Here is a 20,034-nt window from a genome sequence, read left to right on the forward strand (position 1 = left end):
TAAACTTCACTGAGCACCTGCTATGTGCCAGGCCCTTTTCTAGGTGGTGGAGACTCAACAATGAACAAGACAGACATGGCCCTCATGGGGCTCGAGATCTACTGCAGATTTAGGTATAAAACGTGATAAATACATCAACAAGACAAGTCCAGGAAGTGGTAAGACTGGAAGCAGAGTGATGGATTAGGGGCAGGCGCAGCCTGCACCATCCGGGGGATCAGGAAAGTGTCCCTCTGCTCTGGGCAGGCGACGTTTGTAATGAGACTTGACTGTGAGAAAGAGCCTCCACGCTCAGCCCTGGAGGACCAGTGTCCCACAGGGGGACCAGCCCGGACACAGGCCCTAAACCTGGTGAGTTTGCATTCTCCAGGAGCATCAGGGAGAACAGTGTAGCTGGAGCCAAGTGAGTCAAGGGAAGCAGGGAGGAGAAGGGGTGGAGGTAAATCATGCAGGAGGAGTTTGAATCTTATTCTGAGCCCAGGAAGAAGCCACTAGAGTTGTGGTCATGTTTGCTTTCTTTAAATTTTTGTTGTGGTAACATATATGTAACATACAATTTGTCACTTAAACCATTTTTAAGTGTACCATTCAGTGGTATTTACAATGTTGTGCTACCATCACCACCATCCATTACCAAAACTTTTTCATCACCCCAAACTGGAACTCTGTACACATTATGCAATAATTAATTACCTGTTCCCCTACCCCCAGCCCATGATAACTGCCATGAGGGTTGGAGAGCAGTGTTTGCATTAAAACCCACCCTCTGGCCATGTGTGGAGAAGAGGCTATTGGGAGACAAAGATGGAACAGGGAGAGCGGTGGGGAGGGATTGTCACAGGCCAGGTGAGGGATGGAGGATGCTGGCAGTGAAGGGGCTGGGCCGGGGTATATTTTGGAGGTAAATTAAAATTATTTACTAATGGGTTGGATGTGAGGAATGAAAAAAAAAAAGAAGAAGAAGAATCGTCTTCCTCCTGGTACCTCTTATTCAGCAGCTGCGAGCCGAAGCCTCAGTATGCTGAGCTGGCCTAGGGGATCCACAGGTCACGAGGGAAGGTGCTTCTTTCTCCATCAGCCTGGAGACCCGAGACTCTTGCCACACAGGGAATCCCAGGGTGGGGCCAGTCTTCCTGCAGAATCCTACGTCCTACCTTGGCACTGTGGGGTCTCAAAAGAAGACCCCCATCCCTGTCCTCGGGGCATTCAGGCTTCATGCCAGCCTTGCTCCAAGTGCTGCTGGTCATGCAGAACAAGCTCCCCAATGCACCCCCCTCAAGCCGTGCTCCCACCAGGCCACCCCCTGCTCAGAGCCCTTCAGCAGGGCCCCAAGTCCCTATCAGCAGTCCCCAAACTCAAGTCATATACACACAGGTCCTCCAAAAGGAAGAAGACTCTTCCTGCTGGACTAGGTTGATTGAAATGATTTTTATTATACCATTCCTTAAGACATTAAGCTAGGTGTCAACTCCCTGGACTCCTGTACAGCCATGAAACCAAGTTACAAACTAAATACAAACCCAATAACATTCAGATTAACAACATTCCCTTAATGTGCTGGATGATGTCATTTGGCAGAATCAGAATCTCCCCTTTGAATTAGGAGAATCTCACTGGCTGTGCCAGTGGGTTGCTTTTTGTTGCTTATTTTTACTTTAGAGCTCCTACAGTGCTATGCATCCTGACTCAATTTGCTCGCTTCTTTCCCCACTTGGGCAGGGAAACCTCCCATAAGTGAGCCCGCTGCCTCATCATTTGCCCTCCCTTGCTGTGGGCACATCATCCCTCTGTGTTTTAAGCCCAGGGCTGTTTTAAAAACCTTTGTAGGCCCCCTTCCCAGCATTCTTACCTTTGAGAAGCCACGTCACTCCTTGTCAAACACATTAAAATGAATCCCCACCCAGAATGTAAAATGGTGCAGCCGCTGTGGAAGACAGCTTGGTGGTTCCTCAGAAAGCTAAGTATAGAATCACCATATGACTCAGCGATCCCACTACTAGGTTTATACCAAGTATATAGCCCAAAGAACTGAAAGCAGGGACTCAGACAGATATTTGCATACCGATGTTCACAGCAGTATTATTCACGGTTGCCAAAAGATGAAAGCCATCCAAGTGTCCATCAACCAATGAATGGGTAAATAAAATGTGGTATATACAGACAATGGAATATAATTCCACTGTGAAAAGGAATGAAGTTCTGATACATGCAACAATGTGGGTGAAACTTGAAGACATCATGTTGAGTGAAATAAGCCAGACACAAAAGAACAAACATTTATGATCTCATTGATATGAAATAGTTAGAATAAGCAAACTCATAGTCAGGATCTAGAATATAGGTTACCAGGGGCTGGGTTGGGGATAGGGAATGGGGAGATAGTGCTTAAATTGTAGAGTTTCTATTTGGGTTGATGATGAAACTTCGGGAATGGATGGTGGTGATGGTAGCACAACATTGTGAATGTAATTAACAGCACTGAATTATATATGTGAATATGGTTAAAAGGGGAAATTCTAGGTTGTATATATGTTACTAGAATAAACCTTTTAAAAAAACAAAACACAGGATTGTACAACACAGTGAACCCTATTGTAAATGATGGACTATATTAATAGTACAATTACACAAATGTTCTTTCATGAATTATAAATATGTACTGCACTAATGCAAGGTGTTAATAATAGGGTGGTATATGGGAACTCTGTATTTTATGTATTTTGTGCATGATATTTCTGTAAACCTATAACTTATCTAATACAAAAAAACTAATTTAAAAATTATTGTTGAACTTACTACCTCCTTCCAATTACTTCCCCTCAACTTTTTTTAATGCTTTCTCCTTTATTTTAAAAATACCGACAGATTAAGAGTTAGAGTGCAAGAAAAGAATATATATGGCACCCCATGAAAAAAGTGCACTCACAGCCCAAATCAAATAATCAAATATAATCTTTTTTGCTATAAAAAGGAAATTATATCTATAATTCTGCTACTGAAATTATTATTTCAATTAACAGGGGTTTATTTGTGTGCATGTATGTGAGTTACTTTGGTGGTAGTAGTTGCAATTTTTGAGTTATTAAAATCCTCTTCGGGTCTGAAACATCTTCTAAGTCCTTGGGAATCTCCCAGGTCCTCAATATCCTTATTAAGCAGATGAGGCGGGGGTGCTCAGTGAATCCATCATCACACAGCTAGGACATGCCCTGGAGGGGTGTGAATCAGGTGTGCCCTTCAGCCACAGCCATCGGGAGAAGGTGCTGGACAGGGTGGGAGGTGCAGGTGGGCTGGTCACCTGGAGTCTGTACCAGTCAAGGTTCTCTAGGGAAACAGAGCTGGCAGGGAATATATACATATATATATATATATATATAAAATTAAATATTATGGGGTTTTTAATAGAAATTGGCTCATGCAGCTGTGAGGATGGGCAAGTCCAAATTCCATAGGGCAGGCCACAAGCTGGGAACTCCAATGAAGGTATTTATCCTAGAGATATTCAAGTTCCCATACACAAGAATTCTACCAGAATGTTCTATAGCCCTGTTTGCCAAAAACAAAGCAATGGAAACTCCCTAAATGCCCCCCTTCAGTGGAATGGGTGAAGAAATTGTGATCTTTTCCTTCCACAGAATCTTGCCTGGCAATACAAATGGACAAATTAGAGCCACATGGATCATCTTGAACATGCCACCAGAACTCAACATCAAACCAAAAAAAACCAAGTTGCAGGATATATGCAGAATGTTGCCATTATTTGAAATGTAACAATAGGGAAAGCATGACTGGAAATGAAGAACCCCAAATCTGTGAGAGAGATTGACTCTGGGTGGGGATTACAGGGAAGGGATTGGAAGGGACACATAGGAGGCTTCAACTATATCTGTTAGGTTTTATATAAAAAGAAAGTAAGAGTTGAAGAAAATATGGCAAAAAAGGTTAAGATTTGTCAAAACTCAGAGGTAGGTATGGATGTATGTTATGATATTCTCTATGTGTTTCTGTTTTCTTATAATACTTCATTTGGAAATTAGCATTGCATAGAAGTGACTCAGAGGGCAGCTGATATGCTTTAAGAAAACAATCAAATCACAGCTGCCTGGGACAAAGGATTACTGGTTTTAAGACATACAACCCAGCACCGTGACTGGGAGGGAAGACTCTCCTAGGGTAAAAGGGACATTTGGATCTGTGTAAATGGGGGAATTCCTATGGCCATGGAATACATGCCCAGGACAAGAGACATGTTCAGAAAAGACTGGGAGGACCATACACTTGCACCTTGGGCTGTTCGTCAGACTCTTGTTGGGCCAGCTAAACTCTGAAGGAGAACACTTGCACAGGCCCATATGCAAAGACTGGGAAAGGTGTTTTGTTGTTGCTGTTAGTTCCTGGTTGTACCAGTTTGTGTATACTACGTCCCCCAGAGAAAGACATGTTCTTTGATGCAATCTTGTGGGGGCAGATATATTAGTGGGGATTAAGTTGGAATGTTTTGCTTAGGTTGTTTCCATGGAAATGTGCCCCACCCAACTGTGGGTGATGACTCTGACTGGATAGTTTCCATGGAGGTGTGGCCCCACCCATTCAGCATGGGCCTTGATTAGTTTAGTGGAGCACTATATAAGCTCAGACAGAAGGAGAGAGCTTGCTACAGCTAAGAGGGACACTTTGAAGAATGCCCAGGAGCTGAGAGAGGGAGCTGCACATGAAAGACAGTTTGAAGATGGCCATTGAAAGCAGACTCTTGCTCTAGAGAAGCTAAGAGAGAACAAATGCCCAAAGAGCAACTTAGAGTGACATTTTGAAGGGGAGCTGAGGCCTAGAGAGGAACGTCCTGGGAGAAAGCCATTTTGAAACCAGAACTTTGGAGCAGACGCCAGCCATGTACCTTCCCAGCTAACAGAAGTTTTCCGGATGCCATTGGCCATCCTCCAGTGAAGATACCCAACTGCTGATGTGCTACCTTGGACACTTTATGGCCTTAAGACTTATCCTTAAGAATCCCGGATATGGCGGTCACCACAGCCATTTCCAAAGGAAGAAACTGAGGAGTTTGAGTGACCTGCTCAAGGTCTCGTAAGGAGGAGCGCAGCCACGAGGCCAGGCCCCTCCCAGTGAGGGCCAGAACCCCCCCACACATCCAAGAGGACTTTGGGGGCACCCTCTGTGCCTGGGGGAGCAGCTGCTCTGAGACCCTCCCCTGCCCCGCACTCACCGAGCTGACGGTCATCACCATGTTGACCACGCCGGCACCCACCGCCATGTACTGGGAGTGGGCAGCTGCCAGGCCCGCGGCGGCGTAGATGGTGTCTGCGTAGTAGTTGATCTGAAACCAAAGCACGAGGGCCGGCTCTGCCCGGGCCCTGCCTGGGTGGGCCCCTCCCCTGGGATGGACGTGCTGAACAGCCTCAAATCCTCAGAGGCCCAGAGGCCCCCCTTCCTGATATGTTCCTCGGGCACCAATGGGCTCACCCATGCGACGCCTACATTTCTGGGGAGTGACTCCCCCCTTTTTGAGCCTCTGCCCATCGACAGATGCAGTTAGAGCAGAAGCACCCACACCCACGGAGAAAGATGCCCCCAGTGGGTTCCAGCCTAGTGCGTCCGAGGTGGGCTCCCGACCTGAGCTGGCCCGAGTGACTGCCCTCCCCTGGGAAGCTGGCCAGGGGCCAGGAGATCTCCGTCCTCATCCCAGTCTAGGTCCTCTTAGAGTGGGAGGAAGTACTGGGGGGAGATGTTTTCTCTTGAGATGGGAAGCAAAGGGAAATGTTCTGTAGCAAGAGAAGAATAAAGTGGACCCACGGGGCGAGGTGGAGTTGAGACAGAGTGAGGACATCCTGGACTTCCTATGACATTCTGTCCCTGCTTCCGGGCTGTTCCAGAGGCCAAGCTGCTTCCTTGGCCTCGGTTGACTGAGCTGTTTCTGCAAATTAAGTCGGCTTTGCCTAAGCCACTTCCAGGGGCCCCATCACTTGTAAACAAAAGCACCCGTGCAATAAGGCGTGATGCCCCTCGCCGCTGCCAACTGGGCCTCGGGCTCGTCCGCTGTGTCCCGACCCACCTCACCAGCTCCCTTGCTCATCCTTCTACAGAACTGAGCTTTGCCCACGGTGATAATATGAATACTCCTCATAGTATTTAATCACATCTGCTCTCAGTGGATCCTGGGTCCTGAGAGAGGACCTTGCAGAGCCACCGGAGGCCCTGGCTCGGGGACTGGCACCCTCCCCTCCCCCACACCTGGCCCTGTGCACCCTGCCTACCGCGTTGACCCCGGAGAGCTGCTGGCCGGCCACGAGCACGGTGATGGAGATGAGCTGCCAGCGGAGGGACCGGAACAAGAGGAGGCTGAGCACAGACAGGCGGCCCTAGGCCTCCTCGGCCCATTGCTCCAGGCGCATATCCTCCACCTCGTCCTCCACGTGCGGCCGGCCCCTCAGCCTCCTCAGGGCTGTGGGAGCAGAGTGTCACCCACGGCAGGGGCTGAGCGTCCCCCGAGTGCTGGGACCACTGCCCTGCTGCAACCCCACCCCACCCAGAGCAGCCTCTCCTCTTACCACGCCCGTCTACTGCACCCCAGAGCCGCCCTGAACCCCACTGTGGATGCCCCCTGCCCCAGCGGCACTTCTGTCCCTTAGGGTGTGTGCATCTCCAGTGTGCCCCCCAACCCATCCCCTGCTCACTCGGGGCTTTGGGCATTTCGGGAGGGCCACTGAAGGCGTGGGGGGAGGGGTGGCAGGGGCATGGAGTGGCGAAGGAGGGCTTTGACGGGGCAGCCTGGGTCCCCCGTACCTCGACGTGCTGCTGCTTTGTCTCCTTTCTGAATCAGAGTGTAGCGAGGGCTCTCGGGGAAGAAGGGCAGGGAGAGGAGCTGGAGCAGGGCCGGGATTCCTGTGGTGGCCAAGAGCACAGGCTAGCCTGGAAGGAACTGGGACCGTGACCTGGAGACTCTGAGCCAGTAGGGATGCCCTGGGGACCCCCAGCTGACCTTCCCCCAGAACACCCTCCTCTCAGGAGGTCACTCGCCCACAGCGTTCCTGCCTCCGGTGAGAGCCAAGGACTCTGGGGACAACAGGTGGCTGCCTAAGACCCATCCACAGGGGTTCACCATTAAAAATGGAGACAATAATGATTATTCAAGAGATGGTGTTATTAATTCATTTTGCAAGAAGAACATGGTTTTTCATAAGAAGAGCATATGAGTTAAAAGTTTGCTCCCAGCCCCACCTTGATCAAGATGGCAGAATGAGATGCTTCAGGTTTCCACCACCCCCATGGAAGTTTTGGATGACCAGCAAGAACTGGCAGAAGCATCATTCTGAAAGTTCCAGGAAACAGTTAAAGGACTGCGGTAACTTGGCGAGCACCGGATCAAGAAAAAGGCCACTTAAAAGCAGTGGGATCTCATGGTGCCCTGGCTGGCCTCTCTCCAGCTCACCCCTGCTCCCAGTGCAGATCCTCGGCCCCAGTTCCAGAAGGAGCAGAGTGACCCTTGTGCACATACTGGGAGCGTGAGTATCTGGCCCAATCTCTCTGGTGGTGTGAGCGACTTGCTGTCCCAGAATTTGCTCTGTATGTAGAAGGCGGCTCACCAAGCTCTCCTATAGAAAGCGCAAGTATTGCCGGTTGTAGGATATACAGCACAGTGCCCAGACCATCTGGAAACTGTATCCCAGGGAAGAGGGGACATCCAGGTCTGTGTAGATGGGGGAGTTCCTAGGACCAAATACACACGTTCCCAAGATAAGGCATCTGAGCAGAAAGGATCAAGTTGGCCCCTACACTTTGGCCTGGAGCTATTCTTTAAACTCATTGTATGGATAAACCCTAGGGGGAGGTGCTCTCACAGGGCAATCTGCAAAGACTGGGGAAGATGTTTTTCTTTTTCCCTCCTCCTCCTTTCCTCCTCCTCCTCCTCCTCCTACTTCTTCTTTTTTGTTAGCTCCTGGCATTCAAGGAAAGCTCTGTCATAACACTAGATGGATATAAGCTTAAGGAGCAGATGTCTCAGCATCTAAATTCCAGCAATAGCACATCAAAATATCAAAATGTCCAGGTTTCAATGAAAGATTACAAAACACACAAAGGAACGGGAAGTGATGGTCCAGGCAAAGGAGAAGATTAAAGCATTTGAAACCATCAATGAGGAGGGTCAGACCTGGGAAATTCCAGACAAAGACTTGATAAAAAAAATGTTCTAAATATGCTCAAAGAGCTAAAGGAAAACATGGACAAAGTAATCAGGAAAATGATGGATGAACACAAGGAGAATATCAATTTAGAGATGGAAATTATGAACAGAAACCAAAGAGAGCTGAAGACTACAGTAACAAAAAATTAAAATTCCCATGAGGGATTCCACAACAGATTGGAGGTGGCAGAAGAAAGAATCAGTGAACTTGAAGACAAGACAACTGAAATCATCCAGTCTGAAGAACAGAAAGAGGAAAGAATGAAGAAAAGTGAACGGAGCCTGAAGAACCTGTGGGACACCAAAATGCATATGTGCATATTGGTCTATATGCATAGTGGAAGTCCCAGAAGGAGAAAAAAGAGATAAAGGGGCAGAGACAATATTCAGATAGTGGCTAGAAAACTTCCCAAATTTAACAAAAAAATGAATACACACATTTAAGATGCTTAACAAACTCCAAATAGGATAAACCCAAGTAGATCCACATTATGCCATGTTATTATAAAGCTGGAAAATGCCAAAAAATAAAGAGAAAATTCTGAAAGCCACAAGAAAGAAGCAACATGTCACATACAAGGGAGCCTCAGTTAGATTAAGTGCCAATTTCTTATTGGAAACCATGGAAGTAAGGAGGCAGTGGGAAGGCATTTTAAATGCTGAAAGCAAAAAATTGCCAAACAAGAATTCTGTGTCTGGCAAAACAGTCTTTACAAATGAGGGAGGAATTAGAACATTCCTAGAGAAACAAAAGCTGAAGGAGATTGTCTCATTAAACAGGTCCCACAAGAGATGCTAAAGAGAGTTCTGCAGATTGAAAGGAACAATAGACAATAGATCAAAGGTGCATTATCCTCTGGTGAGGATAATGACATGGGTAAATATAATTGCCAGAAATGTATTTTTGATTTGTAACTCCACTTTTTACTTCCTACAGGGTCTAAGAAGCAAATGCTTAAAATGAAATGATAAACCAATGCTTTTGAAGACACAATGTATAAATATGGAATTTGTGACAATAACCTGTAAAGGTGAGGGGACAAAGGGGCCTAGGAATATTGTTTATGCATGCTATTAAGTAGTTATATTGGTATCAAATCAAATGAGATTGTTATAGATTTAGGATGTTAAATGTAAGCTCCATGGCAACCACAAAGAAAATATCAGAGTAGGCAAACTTACAGAGTCAGAAAGTAGAGTACTGGTTACTAGGGGTGTGAAGGCAGGGATAATAGGGAGTTAATGTAAAATGAGAGTAGGGTTTCTGTCTGAGATATAGGGAAAGTTCTAGTAATGGTTGGTGGGGAAGGTACTGCGACATTGTGAATGTAATTAATCTCACTGAATGGTATGCTTAGGAGGGGTTGGGATGGGAAGATTTACGTTGTATATATGTTTCCACAATTGAAAAAGAAAGAAAGGAAGAGAAACTGAAGAATGTCAATTGAATGCAATACACAACACTGGATGGGATCTAAGAAGGAGGACAAATGGCTCAAAAGAACATAAGAAAATACTGGAATATGGAATGTAAGTTTAATAGCAATGTTACATTTCTTGAACTTGGTGACTGCATTTCAGGTGATTTCATGGGTGAATATTCTTGTTTGTAGGCTAAATGGAATTATACATGTTCAGGCTGTATGATGTGTACAACCTGCTCTCAAGTGTTCAGAAGATAGAAAGGTGGAATGATACGGCAAAGACGGCAAAATGTTGGAACTGGTGGGTCTGGGTATCTTGGAAGGGGGTTACATCCTCTGTGTGAAGTTTGTATTGTTTTTGCAACTGTCCTGTACATTTGAAACTATTTCAAAATTAAAAGTTTTTAAAAATGTAAAAAAAAGTTTGCTCCCCATAATTAGCCATTAGGGAAATGCAAATCAAAACCACAAAGCAATATCACTTTGCATCTACTAAAATGGCTATTATTTTTTAAAAAAAGGAAAGTGCCAACTGTTGGTGATCATGAAGAGAAATTAGAACCCTTGTATATTGTTGGTGGGAATTTAAAATGGTGCAGTGTGTGGAAAACAGTTCGGCAATTCCTCAAAAAGTTAAAAATAGACTTACTATATGACCTGGCAATTTTACTTCTAGGTATATTCCAAAAGGAATTGAAAACGGGGTCTCAAACGGATACTTATACACCAAAGTTCATAGCAGCATTCTTCACGATAGCCAAAAGTGGAAACAACCCAAGTGTCCATCAACAGATAAACAAAATGTTCATAAACAAAATGTGGTACATCCATGCAGTGGAATATTATGTCATCAAAAGGAAGGAAGTGCTGAAGCGGGCAACAACATGGATGGACCTTAAAGACATCATGTTGAGTGAAATAAGCCAGACACAGAAAGATAGATGTATGACTTCATTTCTATGAAATATTTAAAATTAGCAAATTCATAGGGACAGACAGTAGATCAATGGGGGAGAAGGAGAAATGGGGAGTTGTGACTTCATGGGTGCTGAGTTTCAGTTGGGATAATGAAAAATGTTGGTAACGGATGGTAGTGATGGTGGCACAACAATGTGGATGTACTTTGTGCCAGTGAATTGTACACTTAGAAAAGGTTAAAATGGCAAATTTTATTTTGCTTCCACAATAAAAAGAAATATATTTAAAAAAATTGTTCCCCAGAGAAAATGAAGCCATATCTCGTTCCTAATTAGAGGACTGGAAATCTCGTCATCTCTGCTTCCCGGGAGGCTAGGGTGGGGTTGGGGACCCTGAGCTGTGTCCCGAAGCTTTGGATATGGGGGTGGTCCTGAGATTTGACCACGAGGACAGAATCTACCTCCCACCCCTGTTTTCTATGATGCAAATTGGACAAGCCATTTAACCTCTCCAAGCCTCGGTTTTCTCATCAGTAAACTAGAGATGATTAATAACAACAGGTATGATATAAGGATTCGTGAGGATTGAATACATTGAAACATGCAGTGAGTAGCAGGGGTAGGCCTGTATAATTTTCCTCCAAATCCCATCGGTTCGAGTCTGTCTAATTGAAGTTGGAGAGTTTAATTTTCAGCTGACTCAGGGCCCTCGGGGACTCTTGACACTTAATGAGCTTTCATCAAGCACCTTCTGGGCTCAGAGCCTCACAACCTCTTCAAGGTTTTGTGGGAAATACAGAAACACTGATGCACCCACCTGGGGTGGAACTGGGTAATTTGAATATGTTTTCCCACGCCTGCAGCCGGCCCCATTTCCAGGCCATTCTCTGGCCATGCCCCTGGGTGACTACTTCCTGTTTCCTTCTCCGTCCTCCCACCTGCTCTCCCCTCCTCCACCTTGAATCATCCTTCTCCAAGGAGGCAGAAGCATCCCCAGGCTCCCCAGCCCCTGGAGACCTACCTGGCTCTCTACCTGCCTGCTCCTGCATTCATTTCTCCCCGCAGAAACCCTCTTCTCTCCACCCCACACCTCTCCCAGCTTCTCTGTCCCTTTAGAGCAAGACTTCACCTGGTGGCCCCTATTGCTCCTCCCAAACACTCTTACACCTACTCCCCCACACCACCCAAACTGTCCTGGTCCAGGTCACCAGTGTCCACCAAGGTCCAGCCTGCTCAACCCCAAGGTCACCTCTCCATCCTCCCCTGACCCCATCCAGCGCAGTGTGGTTCCATCTCAGCCAGGGACTGCTCCCAGGGTGCCCGCTGCTCGCCGGGGTCCCTCCCCACCTCTGACCTCTGGTGCTGCCGGTTACCTGTGGGGTTCCCCAGGACGGCCTGCAGGCTGAAGATCTGAGCCAGGAAGACTCCCAGGATGACAAAAACCTCGGTCATGGTGCTCAGCGCACCCCGCAGCTGCTTGGGAGCCAGCTCCCCCAGGTACATGGGAAGGGCGCTGTATGATACGCCTGGTTCAGGCGAAAGGAAAGTCAGGGAGGAGCACGGTGGGCCAAGGAGCACGGTGGGCCCAGCCGCCCCGGCCAGTTTCATTCACTTCCATTTCACAGGCCCGGAGCTTCTTCAGGGGCCACTGCCAGCCTGCGTCCCTCCCCTCTGGGCAGGTGGAAATGGGCCACTCCTGACCGTTTCGTTTGGCTTTTAAGGAAACCCCTTCTGAATCTTCAGACCCCACGGGGACAGGGGAGGGGTCCGAGGCCCCTCTGTGTCTCTTACCCAAAGGGACTTAACTCTTTTGCCTGGGTTTATTCTGATTTTCTTCCAACATATTTTACTTATCTGCTTACTTTTCTTTTTAATACAAGGATTCATTATAGTTAAGAATCCCCCTTGCTGCTGACTGAGGCCCCGAATTCTGGGTTCTTTTTGCTTGAAGCCCCTTATCCTCAGTTTAAAGCATATACTCCCTGGAAGTTACCTTGTAAACCTTATCAGCTCTTTACACGCCCAGGTACAAGTATGCTTTTAAAGAGCCTTCCTGATCGAAAATTTTGCTATACAAAGGGCAGGGGACAGAGGAACGAGGTTCACAAGGGCCTGAGAACCAAGATGGGAGGCTGCCCCGGCAGGGGAAAGCGCCCACTTAGAGCCGGGAGGAGCAGAGCACAGCCACCTCCGCCCAGCCCAGCCTCCGGCCGTGGCCAGTGGCTCTGGGCATGTCCGTCTCAGAGACCCTCCCCGGCTGGTGAACCTGAGCCCGGGCTTGGCGCTCCAGCTGTCGCCCCCAATACCTTCACAGACTCCCAGAATCACTCGGGAGAAGATGATCAGCTCAAAAGCCTTGGCCACTTTGCTGACTCCCATGAGGATGGCGGGGATGATGGCAAAGATGTTGTTGATCAGGAGGGTTCCTTTTCTGCAACAACAGCAGAATCCAGAGGGCAGAGGGTTGAGGGGCAGAACACTCGTGATCCAGCTCCTATTCTCCAGGCCAGTCATTACGGAGGTACTGGGAATGGGCCTGAAAGGGGAATGATGAATGGAAAGGCTAAGAAAGCAATGGTGAATGGGTGGAAGTTCCAGGAAGGAAGATCTGGGAAGTGGCAGGTAGGGCACCCTAACAATGGAAGCTGTCTGAAAATGGTTGGGAAGAAAAAGGAGTGGGCTGCCTTGAGAGATAGTGAGCTCCCCGTCACTGGTGGTATTCAAGCAGAGGCTAGGCTAGACCATTGTCAAGAATGTTGATGAAAGGTGGAGAGTTGACTAGATGTTCTCTAAGTTCCCTTCCAAGGCTGAAAACCCATGACCCTATAAAGGAGAGGTGGGAGGGTCTGAAAATATTACCTGGCTGGAGGCACCCTCCTTCCTCACACTCTGTGCCCCGATGTGGACTTGTGTCAATGGCTCCCTTGCCCACCCCCCCACCTTGGGCTTGGGTTTTGCCAGTGGAGAAGAGCCGTGGATCAGAAGGAGGGAGGGGCCCTGGAGCTGTGGCCCCTGTCCCCACTGCTTCAGGGCTGGAGATGGGAAAGCTGTTAGTGGCCCCAGGATACTGCACCTCCCTCAAGATTTCCCCATTCTGTGCCCACAATCATGAAGGTCATCAGACACCAACTGATAGAGGGGCACTGAGTCAGTTACCCCAGGAGGGCAGGGCTCTGATGCCCGAGTGGGCTCCGAAAGTTCTGGGAAAGCACCCCAGATACACTGCACTGAGGGCTCCCCAGGCAGACGACAGGCAGGCAGACGGCTTCCTCTGGCCACAACTCTCACCCGGGGCTGCTGCCCCCCAAGGGAGCTAACCACGGAGCAGAGCAGGGAGCCAGCCCCAGGGCCCAAAAAAGAACAAACGGCCCACTGCTCCTTACTCACACACATGCACACACAAGCTCACACACAGGCACAAACATGCATACAGACACACACGCATACGGGCATACAACATGTAGACATAAACGTGCACACGCCCAAGCACACACACACACGCACACACACACACACACACACACACACACACACACACTGCCTTGTCGGGAAGCTGGGGGCTGTCCGGACCCTGCTAAGACCCTGCCGAGCAGACTCCACTGCCCCTCCGGGTCTCAGGCTCCTCCTCTGCAAATGGTGAGGGGTAAGATGGTCAGAACAGGAAGTGGAGGCCAAGCCTGGGCTTCCAGAACAGTCCATCATCCAAATGGTTTAGCTGTGAGCAGCACAGTCCAAATTAATAAAAAGACCGAATTTTCTCCATTCAGGTGCACACAGTGTGGAATATTAGCTATTGGACCAATTAGTGTCTAGAAGAAGAGGTCTTTGGGTCCTGCTTCAATAAATACATAATTTTCAGTTGGCGTTCTTTCCTTTTATGCATGAAAACTGAATGTGTTATGGTTCTGGAAAAGTTCGTTTTCTGTAGCGGGCCTTCCACTTATTCCTACAAAGTGCCTCACTCGGCACAGCCCGGCCGAGCGCGACGGGGAGCTCCTCACGAGCGGGAGCTGGGCAAACGCAGGCCCACCGGGCCTCACCCACCTGCGGCCTTGGCTCACGCTTTCTGTCCCTGGGAACCTTGACCCGCACACCTTTCCTTATCTGCGGAGTCACGTCTTTGGAGCACCTGGCCCTGAACGTAAAGATCAGTGCAACCAGGTAAGCCAAGCAAAGTACGAAGAACTGCTATTCCCATACGAGATAGGAAACGGTGGCACGTGCAGCGACTCAGAACACGGCCGCCCTGATGCGGCTGCCGAGGGGGGAGAGGCTGCGGCTGCTCCAGCCCGGAGCCACGGCCGCTGACCATGAAGCCAAACCCCGCATCCAGCACGCATTGCACACCTGCCAGAAGTCCAAGGCTCGATGCCGAGTACAATCGGGAGCTTTGACCTCAAAGACGGCACCACCTCCGTGTGGGGGGTGGCGGGAGAGAATGTTCTTCCCATGCAACTGGCTGGGGAAGGAAATCCCAGAGAAGTCCAGGGACTTGCTCTAAGGTCATGACGTCTATGGCCAAGTGGGGCCTCACCGCCTCCACACCAGGTGCACAACCACCAAGAGAAGATGCAGTTGGCTAAAGTGAATTTTGATGTTTCTTTTATTATTCCACATGTACAATTTGGTAAGTTTTGATATAAAATTATCACCCCAGTCAAGATATTGAACCTTTTAATCACCCCTAAAAGTTTCCCCCAGGAAACTTTTTATCAGTCTGGCTTCTTTTACTCAGCATAATTACAGTGAGATTCATCCGTGTCATAGCTTGTATCATGCTGAGCAGTTTTCCATATTCTATTGTATGGCTATGCCAGAATTTGCTTATCCATTTACCTACTGATGGACTTTTGTGTTGTTTCTAGTGTTTGACTGTTACAAATAAAGCTGCTGTGAGCATTTGGGTACAAGCCTTTCCATGGACATTTTCTTTTTTAACAGTTTTATTCACATACCATACAATGCATCCAAAGTGTACCATCAATAGCTGTCAGTATAACCACAGAGTTGTGCCTTCATCACCACAGTTTGAGAGCTTTCTCATTGCTCCAAAAAGAAAAGTCCCATACTCTTTATATCCCCTTATTATTGACACTTAGCATTGACATAGTACCTTAGTTTCAACTGATGAAAGAATATTCCAATATTACTAACTGTAGTCCATAGTCTGCATTAGGTGCATTTCCCCCTGTGCCACCTTTCATTAACACTTTGTAATAGTGATGTACATTTATTTGTCTGGTTCATGGAAGAACATTCTTATATTTATACAATTAACCATAGTCATCGTCCAAAACAGGGTTCATTTTGTTATACAGTCCCGTTTCATCCTCTAGCTTTCCTTCTAGTGACATATAGGACCCTAAACCCCCCCTTTCAACCATAATCACACTCATAGTTCAGGACTGTTAATTATACTTAGAGTAATGTGCTACCATCACTTCTATCCATTTCCAAACATTTACAATCAACCTTATTAAAAATTCTGCACAAATTAAGGACCAGCTCCCCAATCTCTACCCTCACTCTGTCTCCTGGTAACCTTCACTTTAGATTTTAACTCCATGAGTTTGTTCATTATAATTAGTTCATATTAGTGAGACCATACAGTATTTGTCCTCTTGTGTCTGGCTTATTTCACTCAACATAATGTCCTCAAATTTCATCCATGTTGTCACGTGCTTCAGGACTTCATTCCTTCTTACTGCTGAATACTAATCCATTGTATGCATATACCACATTTTGTTTACGCATTCATCATTTGATGGACACTTTGGTTGCTTTATGGACATGTTTTACTATCTTTGGGTAAATACTTAGGAGTGGAATGCTGGATCATATATTAAGGTGTCTGTTTAACTTTTTAAGAAATTGTAAACTGTCTTAGATATCTTCTGCACCATTTTATATTCCTACCAGCAGTGTATGAGAATTCCAGTTGCTCTACAACCTTGTCAACACTTGATATAGTCAGTCTTTTTAATTTTAGCCTTTCTATTAGGTGTGTAGCAGTATGTCATTGTGGTATTAATTTGCATTTTCCTAATGCCTAATAATGTTGATCATCTTTTCATGTGCTTATTTAACATACATATCTGCCCTTTGGTGAAGTGTTAATTCAAATATTTTTTCCATTTTTTAATGAAGTATTTGTTTTCTTCTTATTGAGTTATGAGAGTTCTTTATACATTCTAGATACAAGTCCTTTCAGATATATGATTTGCAAATATGTTATTCCAATTTATGGCTCGTCTTCTCATTCTCATAACAGTGTCTTATAAAGAGCAGAAGCTTTAGATTTTGTCGAAGTCCAATTTATCCATATTTTATTTTATAGATCATGCTTTTTTGGTTGCCAAGATTTATCTCATGTTTTCTTCTACAAATTTTATAGTTTAAGATTTTAATTCAAGTCCATGATCCATTTTGAAGTATACTTTTTATATATGGTGTAAGGTATGGATAAAAGTTTGTAATTTTGCATATGGATAGTCAATTGTTCTAGCTCATTTGTTGGAAAGCTCTCCTTTCTCCACTCAATTGCTTTTGCCAAAAATCAGTTGTCTCTATAGGTGTGGGTGTATTTCTGGATTCTGTATTGTGTTCCATTAATCTACTTGCTATCTTTGTGTTAATACCACACTATTCTGTTTACTGTAGCTGTATATTAAGTGCTGACATCAGATTATAGTAGCCCTCCAACTTCATTCTTTCTTAAAATTGTTCTGGCTATTCTAGGTCCTTAACATTTACATATAAATTTTAGAGTCTGCTTACCAATTTCTACAACAAAATATAAGCCTGTTGGGATTTTGCTTGGAATTGTGTTGCATTTATAGATCAATTTGGGGAGAACCCATATCTTAACAACAATGTCCCTTCCAACCCATGAACGTGGTATATCTTGCCACTCATTCAGTCTTGCTTTGATTTCTCTCAGCAGTGTTTTGTAGTTCTCAGTGTACAGGTCTTACACATATTTTGCTGATTTATGTCTAAGTATTTCAGGTTATTTGATGCTATTGTAAGTGGTACTGTTTTTAAATTTAAATTTCTGGTCATTAATTGCTCTTATATAGAAATAAAATTAATTTTTGTGTATTGGTCCTGCAAACTTGTTAAACTCACTTGTTGGTTCTAGTGGCTTTGTGTGTGTGTGTGTGTGCATGCTAATTACAGATTTGATTAAGGGTCATTCTGCTTCAAAAGGGACACAGTGATTAGCGATGGCTCACCCGCTGGCCAAGGAGAGCAGGCGGCCGTTGCTGCCCGACCGTGACACACGTGCTCTGGCCCCGCGCTGGGCCCTCCCCTCCCCCCAGGACACGTCAAGCCTGAATTGGGTAACATTGCATATTTAAAGACACAGTTGCATTTCTGAATAAAGCAGGTAGTGGTTTCAGGATGTAAACGCAGCTTTAGGCTGGAAGTATTCCATGGAGTCTCAAGATTCTTTGTCCTCCTCTTTGTCTCATAGTGTCTGCTCCACAGCCAACTGCTAAATGCATTTTGTTCACGTTAGTTCCAGCAGCTTTTGAAAAATAGATCCCATAAGACTTTCTATGTAGAAAATCATATTATCTACAAATAAAGGAGGTTTTATTTCTGCCTTTTCAAACTGGATACATTTATTTCTTTTTTTCTCTGTTTGCACCATCTAAACCCCCAGTACAATGTTGAATTGAATTCACATTCTTTCCTTTTCCCTGATCTCAGGAGGAAGGCATTCAGATTTTACCATTTACAATGTTAGCTGTAGGTTTTGTGTAGATGCCCCTAAAATGTGAAAGTGCCCTTCTATTCCTAGTTTTCTGAGGGTTTTTATCAGGAATTTTGTCAAATGTATTTTCTGTGTTTAATGAGATCATATGGTTTCTTTTTTAGTTTGTTAATATGGAAAAGTACATTGATTTTTTAAATGTTAAACCAAGCCGCATTTCTGGATAAAATCCACTTAGTTGGGATGTATTAGCATCCTTTTAATATCATGTCGGATGTGATTTTCTGAAGTTTGGTTAAGAATTTTTGCATCTATGTTCAAGATGGATATCGGTCCATAATAGGGTTCCTGTAATGTTGTTTTTTCAGAACTGCTGTTTTCATGCTTAGTAATTAAAAAAAAAAAAACTGGCTTTTATAAAATTTCTTCCAATAGATTATCAGAGCCTATAAAATAAGACAGTCGACCACAAGGGTTTCATATATAAACTATTGGTGAAACTCACGTACACGGCTACCCCTGGATCACAATTTGCTAATTTGTTTTAGGCCATGAAATGAGTATCTCATGATAAATATTTTTCCTACAGGGAAGATTGCATATCGAAAGACACAATTGCATTTCGGAATGAAGCAGGCAGGACATAAATAGGGCTTTAGGCTGGAAGCGTTCCACAGATTCTCGAGATTCTTTGTCCTCCCCTTTGTCTTTCACTTCAGAAATTCTATCTATAGACTTTAGGACTTCAGCGATGAGATTCAATGTTTCTGCTCCAGAAACCAGCTGCTTCACTGAAGAGGGTGTGTGTTCATCACGACATGGAGGTTCTGCAGGTCACGTCGGTGCTCTGCTCCATCCTGGACAAGCTGGGTCCCTGCTGCAGGGCATCATTCTCTCGCTGGGCGTTGGAGACCTGAGCCTGGAGCCAACTCATTTCTTGTTTTGTAATGTGATTTCCTGCCTTTATAGCCCATTTGGTCATCGGCTCCAGCTGGACCACCTGCTGGACCACAATTCCAGGTCACCTTCATCACTCTCCTCCTTCAGCATCTTTGCTTCTCATTTCCACTCAAGTGTCCTCACCATTTCCATTTGAGTTTCAGAGAAGCTCTGAACCACATTCAGCTTTCTTGCTAGCTTAGAATTTTCATCCCTCAGTGCCTTGTAACTCATCTTCTGCATCCGGAAGTGCTGGTCTCTGCAGCGGGGCTGCCTGCTGGGGGCCCCGGGGCAGCAGAGTCTACACGGGGAGAGACTTGTGCCCTGCCGGCCCTGACGGTGGAAGGAAAAGGACCCGTAAGAGCTGCCAGGTGAGGTGCTGGTGGCGACTCTCACGGTGTCTGCTCCACAGCCGATGGCAGGGAGGCCCGGTTCCACCCTGTGTCCTTGTCCTCATCTTTGTCCAGGAGATCGCCGGCCCCTGGGTCTTTGAAAAATTGCTGCTGGTTTTCCCCACCATACCCCATGGTCTGGGCTGTTGGGCAGTTGTGTTCGAGCCCCAGTTTGGATGTATTATGTCCCCCAAAATGCCATGTTCTTTAATGCAGTTTTGTGGGGGCAGATGTAGTAATGTAGATTAGGTTGGGATCTTTGGATTAGGCTGTTTCCATGGAGATGGGACCTATCCAACTGTGGGTAATATCTTTGATTAGATTATTTCCATAGAGGTGTGGCCCCGCCCATTTAGCATGGTTCTTGATTTAATCTCTGAAGTCCTATAAAAGAGCCCACAAACAAAAGGACCTCAGAACAGCCAAGAGAGACATTTTGGAGATG

At 46.0% G+C, this 20,034-nt stretch overlaps 2 pseudogenes; both read right to left on the minus strand.

Moving 5' to 3' along the window:
- Nucleotides 1-291: 291 nt before the first annotated feature.
- On the minus strand, nucleotides 292-12,965 carry LOC119514534 (annotated as a pseudogene).
- A 1,803-nt stretch (nucleotides 12,966-14,768) lies between these two features.
- Nucleotides 14,769-19,763, minus strand: LOC119514540 (annotated as a pseudogene).
- Nucleotides 19,764-20,034: the final 271 nt, after the last annotated feature.

This window comes from Choloepus didactylus, chromosome 2, assembly GCF_015220235.1.
Source record: "Choloepus didactylus isolate mChoDid1 chromosome 2, mChoDid1.pri, whole genome shotgun sequence".
In the NCBI taxonomy this organism is placed as follows: domain Eukaryota; kingdom Metazoa; phylum Chordata; class Mammalia; order Pilosa; family Megalonychidae; genus Choloepus; species Choloepus didactylus.